The sequence below is a fragment of the Falco cherrug genome, chromosome 5, assembly GCF_023634085.1.
Source record: "Falco cherrug isolate bFalChe1 chromosome 5, bFalChe1.pri, whole genome shotgun sequence".
In the NCBI taxonomy this organism is placed as follows: Eukaryota; Metazoa; Chordata; class Aves; order Falconiformes; family Falconidae; genus Falco; species Falco cherrug.
Genome location: NC_073701.1, coordinates 73,939,014 through 73,949,403, shown reverse-complemented (window position 1 = coordinate 73,949,403; position 10,390 = coordinate 73,939,014). Strand labels below are relative to the sequence as shown.

Sequence of the window (10,390 nt, the reverse complement as noted above, 5' to 3'; positions counted from 1 at the left end):
ATAATAATAATAATAAAAAAATCAGATCTACAGAGCTGTCCTCATGATATTTCAGAAATTAAAATAACTCTAAACATAGCTATTTCAGAAGGATCACATAACTGAAAATGTTCTAGATATCACCCTGGATGTTTTTGTGGTGAAATATCATCTGTGCTTTCCAAGCTATGTAAAAAAGCCTTATTAAATTAGGAATAACTAATATGCTGATAATTGGTAAGAAAAAAATGATGTAGTTAATATCAGCTGAGACACTTGTCTAAGTTTAGTTTAGACACTTAACATGTCTAAGTTTATCAATGCTTCACTTTTTTGTGCTTTTTTTTTTTCATACTATCTCCACATTTTGACAAAGGAAGAATCTTTTTCAGATTTAATATCCATGTTAACCATATTCATTTGAAAAAGGATATGATTGTGGGGTCTTCAGGTCTGTGGTTTCCTTTATAAGCAATATTACTCTTAAACTTCAGGTTCCTGAAATTTTCCATTCTAAACCAACCAACCAACCCAAAAAACACTCATGTTTTTCATGGGAAGAACATATTATTTCTATGAAAAAAATTCAAAAGCAAAGAATACATTGACAGCATACTTAAATTGAAAATATTGCCTTTTTTTCTCAAAATATTAAAAGATTTAGATTATTTTATTTTTATTTGCTCTATTTCTTCCTAATCTTTCTATTTCTTTTTTCTACACTGGATATAAGGGAGTAAAATCTGATTTTTTGAGTACCTCCTCTGCCATTTGTCATCTTCTCTCTAGGAAACTACCAAATAACAAAAGAAAAAAGGAAAACTTGTCCCTTAGCTCTATAGTAGTATCACAGTAATGGCACTGTAACATTTGCAAAGCCATTTAGTTAAATAAGAAAGGGGAAAGGAATGGTGTAGTCATTCATTTTTACAGCTTACAGAGGTGAAAAGAAAATGAAGTAGAAGAAGGAAAAAAAATAACATTATAAATGTCAAGAGTAAATATTTCTAAAATAATACAGAGTTGTTACATTTTCAATCCTGTCAAAGAAATTTTTCTCCCAAAATATTGTCATATGCGATAGTTCTTTCTGGTTTTGTGAAAATCTCAAGCGCTCTCTGAGATACATGAACCATACTAGCTTCAGGACGCTCATTAGCCTTGGTTCTAAATTTGCAACACATACTGATGCAATGGAATATGTGACAATATGTGAACAAAGATTATCGAGTGCTGGGTGGGGGCTTTCTGGCTGAGTATCTGTCCAGATAAGACTCACGTACTGTTGGCAAGTTTACCAATACTTCAGATGCACATAGGCTGAGTTCTCACTGAACCTATGCCAATTTTGTGATGTGTGGCTGAGCTACTTATGTTTGGCTTATGAACTGGTCATTCCAAAAGTTTGGAACTTGGTATATAGGTTCGGTTCACCAGTGAAAAAGCAACATCCAGTGCAAAGCTGTAAAAGAAGCCCAAACCCTTCAGTCTCTCCTGAATCAATACTCTGACTCCAGACCACGTTTACAGGATGTCTGTGATATATTTGAAAATGCTGAGCTGCACTGAGCACTGCTGATCTCCCAGTTTCTCACATGAGGACAGCAAATATCTCAGGGTCTAACCTTTCTACAAAGATCAACAAAGACCTCTCTGCTATGGTGAGTTTAAATTTTCTCCTGGCTTATTGATGATTGACCCAAGAAACATAAAAGGAACATGACGTGTTGTAATGAATAAATGATTTGAGGTCTTTGAGCTGATTCACATGTATTTCCCACTGCAGTGTGTGAACTCTCTCCTGCTGACTCCAGCAAGGGGTGCACCTCGTATTTCTGAGGGAAGGAGAGAAAATAAAGGAAAAAAAAAAAGAGAAAAAGGGGAATCTTAGCAAGAAAATAGGTGATGCCTGCTATCTCTGCTAAAAGGATTTAGTTTTTAGTACAAGGTGAACAGTCAAGCTTGAAACAATGGGGAAGTATTTTGTCAACATCCCACTCTGAACATTTCCAATTCCCAGTAGACCCAGGTATTAAGACCTGCCAAGTCCCGTGATGTCTTGCACAGCCAGAAATGAACGAAAAGTAAAAGCAAACACAATTCTGATTTTATTGCAGAACTTCTTGAATAACAAACTTTTTAACCTTTGCTTTTGGTGTCAAACTAACATGCAAGGGAAAATATGGAAAAGATGAAAAGATGATTTTTTCTCAGCAGACTGGCCTTCCCTTTTATCTGGCAGGTTTGTTCCAGCTAAGCCAGCCTGTGACTGCAGTCCCTTCAGCAGTATAAAAGCACTCTGCACTGTAACACAGCTGTGTAGTGGCTGGGTAAAATTTGATTTGTGAATGCTGAAGAGGATGTAAATAGGTAGCTTCAGAACTTGGACTGACTTCCAGAATGTCAGCTGCATTGACCTATGCTGTGTGGTGTGTGTCCACAAGATTTCTCTTCCATGAAAGCTGTTGTTGTATTGCAATAAACACTATAGAAAAGACTGTAGAAAAGATTATTCTGCTGCTGAGGTAATGCAATGCATCTGAAGAGATCTTGTTTATTCTGTGTGGATTCTTATAATACATACTCATGGAAGCTGGCTAACATCTGCTGCATATTTGTTCTTTCATTGACACTCCAGGCCATAATAATAGCTAAATAAGATCCTTTATTTTGGTAGTTTCCTAGATAGGATGGTGGTGTTAAATTTTTAAAACCATATTTTGCTGTAACTTTGTGTCACTGTTGAGATGGACACGACACACAAAGGATTGTGCACAAAACCAAAAGGCCAAAAGGCTGTTTATTGTTCTAACAAGGCTTTTTATATATTTCTCAAGAATAGGTGTCTATACATGATTGGTTCACTCACAGACCATTAGTTCATGATGATGGCCTTTTCTTTGCTACATCTTTGATACACTTCTTCTACTTGTGCATCTGGCAGTTCCTTGTCTTGTTGGCTCAGCTTTTCTCAGGACTTTCGTAGACTCTTCAAGGATACACAGGTATCTTTTCAAGGCTAATGTTAAGCTTGCATTCCGATCCCTTGGACCAGCCGGGGTTTCCCACAACTTTGTGTTAGACCTGAATAATTAAAAAATGGAGCATTTCAGCAAAATGTGGTAAGAGAAGAGAGAGAGAGAGAGGTTTCCCGGGGAAACCTGTCTATAATATTTAAATTATTCTGGGAAAACTCTGTCTCCTGCTGTCGCAAAAGGAGTGGTTAGGTCAGGTAGCTTAAAGAATTACCACCAAAGAGTTTAAGTGAAATAGGCTTAATATGATTGTGTGGAAATGCAACTACACAAGATTTGATGGCAAAGTTCACTCTGTTACTTACTGCATGGAGTAAATGCAGAGAGATAAATCAAGCTGAAATCAAGTCAGAATAGAGTTGGAAACAGTTTATAAAGATCAAAGGTATAAAGGGGTAAAGGAGATCCTGTTGTTGAGTCATGAGGTTTAGAGTAGACCCTCTTGCTTTGTAAATTCTCACAGAGTTTAAGTGCAGCTGGATCTATTCCTAGTCTCAAACTTAGACAACAGATTCAATCTAAAGGGGAGAGAGAGGGAGTTCACAGTTCATAAGAATTTAACAGCAAATCAATTTGTTTTAAATCACAAAGTTACATCATTACCTAACTACTTCAAGCTTGTAATACATATTACAGCAAAAGTATATACCTACTAAAAGCTTTCCCTGGAGTTCAGTGAAATACATCTTATGCCTTTGAATTCCTCAGCGGGCAAAGGGTTGAGCTTCGAGGAGCAGGGGTATCAGCCCAGGCCCCATCCTTGACTTTCCGCGATGGTTCCCCTAGTATCACAGACTTAGAGGTTTGCAAGCTCTGAGCAGCATCCTGCTCAGAGGGAGATGCTGGTTGCAGCCCGCTGTGGTCCAGAAGAGCTCACAAGGGGTTTATTTTGGGACTGCTGTTTATAAGGCCGTGACATAATTGGCCTTAATCATCAGCAAATTTCCATCCTGACTGTGACCTGAGTTGGTAATTTTCTCAAAAATTTCAGGAACAGTGTCTCATTCTACACGGTTACCACCTGGGCTATGGTCTGGCAGGAACATTCCAGGGCTGTCAGGGAAAGTAACTGGTTGTTTCCATTCTTCATCCCTGCTTTGACCAGCCCACAGGAGTTCCAGCACGGACAGTGCTGTTCTCTGCCTCAGTTGAGTAGGAGTAACTGGTACAGTCAAGGGATACTTAACTGCCCAACTCATTACTCAAGGCACGGAGAGCTGATCGGCGGCTCCTGAGGTTGTAGAACAGCCTGGAGGAAGGGGAAAAGTGCATCACCACACCTGCTCAGTATAACTTCTGGAAGGAAAGTTATTTCTCCAGAGGAGCAAAGTTGTCTGTTGTTATCTTTGTGGCTTGTAATTGTTTCAGCCTTTGAGTGAGCCCTATGTGTTGTCATCTTCTGTGTTCAGATCTGCTTAACTTTCACATGTCTTCAATCAAGATACCCTAAAGTACTTTCTGTCTTGATGGTATCCTGAAATACTGTGAGATAGAAGCATGACCTACCTCATCCTGACCTGTGCACCATGTGGAGGAAATACTGGAAATTTTCACTCATTGGGGACTGTGAGAATTAATGATTTTTTAATATTCTTCCATTCTGCTAACAAAGCAGTGTTGCAATTAATACAGCTCTAGCTGACACTTCGTCTAGAAAAATATGTATTGTCCTGGGAAGAATTCAAGGGAAAATGGAAATGATATCATTCTTCTTCGCTCCCACTCCCATTAAATAGGAACTTAAAAGCTAAGCATTTCTTCCTGAGCTGGGATGGCCTCCACCCCAAAAATGTTCTGTTCTTAGGTAGGAAAACAAAACCAACATGTTTTTACTCTCCTGAAAGGAATGAGCACAGATCAGACTCCCTAGGTATTTGGAAAAGGAGATCCTAAGAACATATGTTAAGAACTCCACCCACATACAATAAGTAGATGGGAAAAAAAGTAAACCTCTGAATACTCAGGTCTCATAGGAAATGAGGCCAGAACTTAGGGGCAAAGGAAATGGAAGATCGTACAAGACTAGCCAGATGTTTTGTGAATAACAATAGTAACTAAGTGTTGTTCCACAACAGATCACAGCTGGGAGTGGGTCTCTGTCTTTGATGGTGTCCAACTGCAACAGCCTAAAAGGAGGTGTGAACCTCATTTGGTAATTATAGAATAACACGTTGAGATGGGGAATGCCTCTTTACCTTCAGACAGCACATTAGTTTATGCCTTCAAGAGCAATGTTTTTGTTCCTCAAAACCACACGATCATTTCCAGAATTAAATATGCTTCCAGATTTATACTCAAAGTTGTAGCTTTAAGTAGAATTACTTTCTAGTCTCCTGAGGTCTTGTTCTATTGGCATCTACTTTGTGCAAATGTCTCCCTCCGTAATTTCTTCTCTTTCCAGCATTTATCATGTCTCAAAGTTGTCTTTATTTGAGTCTGCTGCCAACTGAAGTGCAGAACAGAATCTGCCAGTTCTTTGGACAGAATATGTTTTCCCATTTGCTCATCTGAATAGTTTTCTCAACAAAGATTCTGCAGCTACTTAAGACACTCTGGAATAACTTGAGTTATCCCATATTATAGTGTCCCATTTGTTTGCTCTGGCAATTGATTTTATGTTTTCTTATTTATTATTAAATCTGTTGTGGCAGTACTTTCATGTGGTGCAGGGTGAGATTTCCTTCAGAAGTCTCTGGAGTGCCTGTCCCTTATTTTAAAGTCTTGTGCAGCTGGCAAGCTGTGTTGCTGATATTTCACAGAACTCTGTCAGGCTCTTTATTTATCTATGTGCCCTCTGGTGCTCCAGAGTCACCCTGATGGAAAGTCATGTCTGGGTTGCAGTGCTGGCTGGATGCCATGCACTGCCCTGTGTGATTCCAGCTCCATGGAGGGGGACTCACATACCTGTCCTGGTCCTGCTGGCTGAGCAGTCACACCTCATGCTTCAGCATGGTGCTGTGCTTGGGTCTTAGGTTTCATTTGCACCTGCTCAGTTTTTAAGTCACTGAACTACAGACACTTCAGGGATGGACTCCAGCAGTTGTGATCAAACTCCTCATATATATATATATATATATATATATGTACACACATATATATTCAACCCCATATTCTGTCTGGATTTCCATTTTGTAGGTAAACCATTCCCTACATATAGAGCTTATGCAGGTTGCCTTTCCAGATGACTGGCTCTCCTGAATTATCTTGTGGCATGTGACAGAAAGAAATAACTCTCACTCAGTATTTGCCCCCTACCCTCAGTTATCTGTTGAATTTATAGGCAGCAGCTATATTACTAAATTCAGGAGTGCTTGGCAATTGTCCTGGAACTGGTTTGTCTGTGCTTGTAAATTGTTAGGACAGTGCTGGTAAAGAATTTGCTGAGTTTATGACATTCCCTGGACAATTCGTAGACTTGGCTTGCCAAAGAAAATTGGCACAACTCTAGGCAGATTACTTACAACCTGTTTGGTTTGAAGGCTGTGACAGTTTATTAATAGACTTGAGGTGAACTGTGATCATTGTTCTCAGTTACTGTAGGTGTGAGCTATACATTCTGAAGTTGATATGATAGAAAGGACAGTGTTTGCAAGCTGTCTCATGCCCAGCCTTTCTGGATCTTGACTCTAAAAGACTTGTGCATTACACCTTCCTGTGCTTCCTGTCAGTGTTAAGTGTGAAAACAGGCTGAGGTGGTTTCTATGCCCACAATATGCACAAATGTGCAATATGGGAAGTGGGAGTTTTGCTTACAGAAGGAAGAACCACTTAGATCACAGGTGTGATCCAAACTTTGGTGGAGTTTCTCCTGTATGTTATACAATACTAACATGGTAATATTGTATTGCTTAGCTCCTTTATGTCAGGATGTTGGCTGCCAAGATGGTTTAGCTTCCTGTATTTTTTAACCTTCATTATGGCCATCTCTCCTTTCCACCCATCTGCTGAAATCCCTTGAATTAAGAGTACCTTTAGCATAGGAATAGGTTTAGAAAACAAAAGGTCAGTAGCAGCATTATTTCTTTTGTGACTTCATTAATATCTTTGACTGTTAGAGCAAATTAGTCAATGAATGGCAGACAAGCGCTCCCAAGAATGCACTTCTCTTCAGATGGCTGCAGCATCCTACTTATTTTACAGTACTATCTATGCTGATGTGTGTGTGTGAGGAAGCCAGTACCTGTGTCCTACAGGAACACAAAGACTATGTAGCAAAGAGGTCCTTTCAGTGCTGTCCAGGTATCTAGCCGTTCCTTTCCACTTCTGCTGCAACCCTAAGCACTATCAAGTAAGAAGTAGAGCAGCCTATTTTTGTAGTTTGCCCACCAGTTTATTTCATAATTTCTTCCCCTGATTTGTGGGGAAAGCTTGAGGTTAACATCTGGAAAAGTGCTGCCTTCAGAAGTGAACAAGCAATGATGAGCTCCCTGCTACTCTGTTGAAATTATTAGTCTGCCTCTGGTCTGTGACTGCATCAGTATCTGCAACCAGTTTGGGTCAAGGTGCTATTCAGCCACCTGCTCAGCATCCTCCCTGTGTCATCCTCTTGGAACATATGATCCTATATAGTAAGGGTAAATTGTGAAAATGTCTTGCCACTTCCAAGATCTATGACTGAGGAGAGTTTTTGGGAAAACACCAAATAACAAAGAAAACCAGATGATAAATCACTGTGAATAGAGGCCTACAGTGTAGGCAATACAGTCCTTTTCCTCTCTCTCTTTTTTTTTTTTTTTTTAATCAGCAATATCACAGCGGCCAAAGGTAAAAATGTCGAGTTCTGTGAGAACTGTAAGAGTAGGAGGAAAAGATGTAACCTTTAATGTGTCCAGAGAAGGGCAATGAAGCTGGTGAAGGGTCTGGAGCACAAGTATGATGAGGAGCGGCTGAGGGAACTGGGGATGTTTAGCCTGGAGGAAAGGACACTCAAGCGAGACCTTCTCGCTATCTACGATTACCTGAGAGGAGGTTGTAGCAAGGTGGGTGACCGTCTCTTCTCCCTAGCAAGAAGTGATAGGACAAGAGGAAATGGCCTCAAGTTGTGCCAGGGGAGGTTTAGCTTAGAAATTAGGTAAAAATTCTTACTAGAAAGGTTTTCAAGCATTGGAACAGGCTGCCCAGGAAGGTGATTGAGTCACCATCCATGGAGATCTTTAAAAGATGTGTAGATGTGGCATATGGGTTAGTAGTGGACTTGGCAGTGCTAGGTTAACAGTTGGACTCCATGATGCGAAAGTTTTTTTCCAACCTAAATGATTGTAACTATATCTAGACATATCCAAAGACAGAAGAGGATATTTCTCTGACATGTGTGTACTTTGGGAAATACTCATCATGTTCTCCAGGGGTATTTCTAATTATGTGACAACTATGCAGAAAACTGAGAGGTCCTATTGCTTTATCAACATTTGGTAGCCCAAGATGCCATTTTGAGCATCCTGTTTGCACAAGTTTGTATCTATGAAAACAAAACAATGTTTGTAGATTATATCATATTCTATAGCATATACACAAAGTGCACATTTGTGTAGAGGTAACAAAAATAGATATGAATGTATATTAATAATAATTGATTGTTCACTTTTATATTGTGTTCTTTACTGATAAATCATTAGGATTGTGAATGCTTAATAAAACTACGTTTTGTCACCACCTTTACAATGTTAAAACTTATTTGTTTACATTCGTTGAAACTGTCTGCAGATGTCTGCAGTGTACATGCCTGCATCTGAGCAGTCACCTTCCATCCTTTTCATAGGCAATGAAAAATAATAGGTGTTTCCAGAGTTCAGTGTCCTCTCACATTTGCAGCATATAGTGTAGAGGCCTCATCTTTTTCTGCTAAAAATCTTCAGCAAGAATGCTATCATCTTTTTTTATCTATCTGCAGTGCTCTCACTGTTACTCTCACAAAGGTTCTTCTGAGCATGGTTCTCATCGGAAGCACATCTTTTGCCTCAGAGCCCTCCAGCTTTTTGCCAGTGCTTCAAATTCAGCAGTTCTCCAGGGAGAATTAGTGTCCTTCTCCCATGCAACTGTCTGGTGAAAGATTTCTTTACCACAGAAGCTAAGGATGAACTGTTTTTCTCAAAACCATTGGACAAATGACAATGTCATCAATTCCAGAGAGACTCCAAGAGCCAAAGTTCAATTTCTTATTTTAGGAAGGCACTGTGTAAAGATCTCGAAGTTAGGAGCCTTTCCTGACCTCAGTGTGTGAACATATTTGCCTCGTTACTGGAGGTTGCAGCAGTGGTCAGTGGCAGTCACTCTGGAGACATCCTGGTAAACTCTGAGACCTGCTGGACAGATGGTCCACGTGAATCTCATAAGCGGCTCCAAAAAAGTATGGAAAACTGACGGAAAATTGGACAACGGCCAAAGCTAGTGATAATTTCATACACACTGGAATAGGAGTGATAAGATGAAATAATTTTATTGATGGAAATCTGTATCATGAACACAAAATAAGGAAACAGTGATCAAGAACAACGGGAGACAGGCAGTGTCCCTGTGATGATAGCTACATGTATCTTTGTGTTGACGAGAGCTTCTTTGTGTGTGTGGTGATTTTTTTTTTCCCTATTCTGCATGCAAGATAACACATTTAATTTCACTTTACTAGATTAATTGTATAGTCCAGCCATCCATCTAGGTCTCACTTTTGAATGGACATTTTTATGTCAGAGGTTATAACTAATTAATAACTAAGAATGAAATCCATTTCTGGAATAATTTCTGTGTGGTCCATGGACCTGTAGTCTGTAGTTTGTGAACAAAATATTTGTTCAGAACTCACAGCTTTCAAAATGGAAAAAACCCAAACCAAAACAACAAAAATAAGACAGAATTGTTTTACCTTTCAGAAAAAAACAAATGAGCTTTACAGGCAAATGAAGTTGGCTACTGTGTGTCTGACCACACAGACTTATAATCCACTACAGAAAAACATCTGTTTTACTACAGGCCAAGTTCTGAATTGTTTTAAGCCTGTGTGGGTGTACACAGAAATTACATAGAAAAAACCTAGAGGCGTAGCTCCAGGGGCAGGAGAATGTCAAAAGCCTCAGTTCTCCATATATACTAAGGGAAAGAAGAAAGTGGATATACAGATATCTTCTGAATGTGATGCCTGTCTTAGAGTTGCAAATTTGTCATAACAGGCATACCTGAAAGGAATATCCTGATAATATCCAAGTCAACATAGTCAAGGACAGTTCTTCCCAGAGACAGCATTGCACTGCTGAAATACAAGAGGTTTCATACAAGACAGTGCTCGGTTCCATCGTCTCCTTAGAGAAGCCTCTTAGAGCCAAGTGCAGAAGCTCATAATGGAGGCAAAAGTCTAGAAATGCCTTCTTTCTCCTTGTTACTCA

At 39.4% G+C, this 10,390-nt stretch overlaps 1 long non-coding RNA gene across 1 annotated transcript in view; it reads left to right on the top strand.

Moving 5' to 3' along the window:
* Positions 1-1,303: 1,303 nt before the first annotated feature.
* Positions 1,304-10,390, top strand: part of LOC129736141 (uncharacterized) — a 30,242-nt gene continuing 21,155 nt past the window's right edge. Inside the window, exon 1 of the long non-coding RNA XR_008732359.1 lies at positions 1,304-1,640. This is a non-coding gene — a long non-coding RNA (uncharacterized LOC129736141). The remainder of the gene's footprint in view (positions 1,641-10,390) is intronic.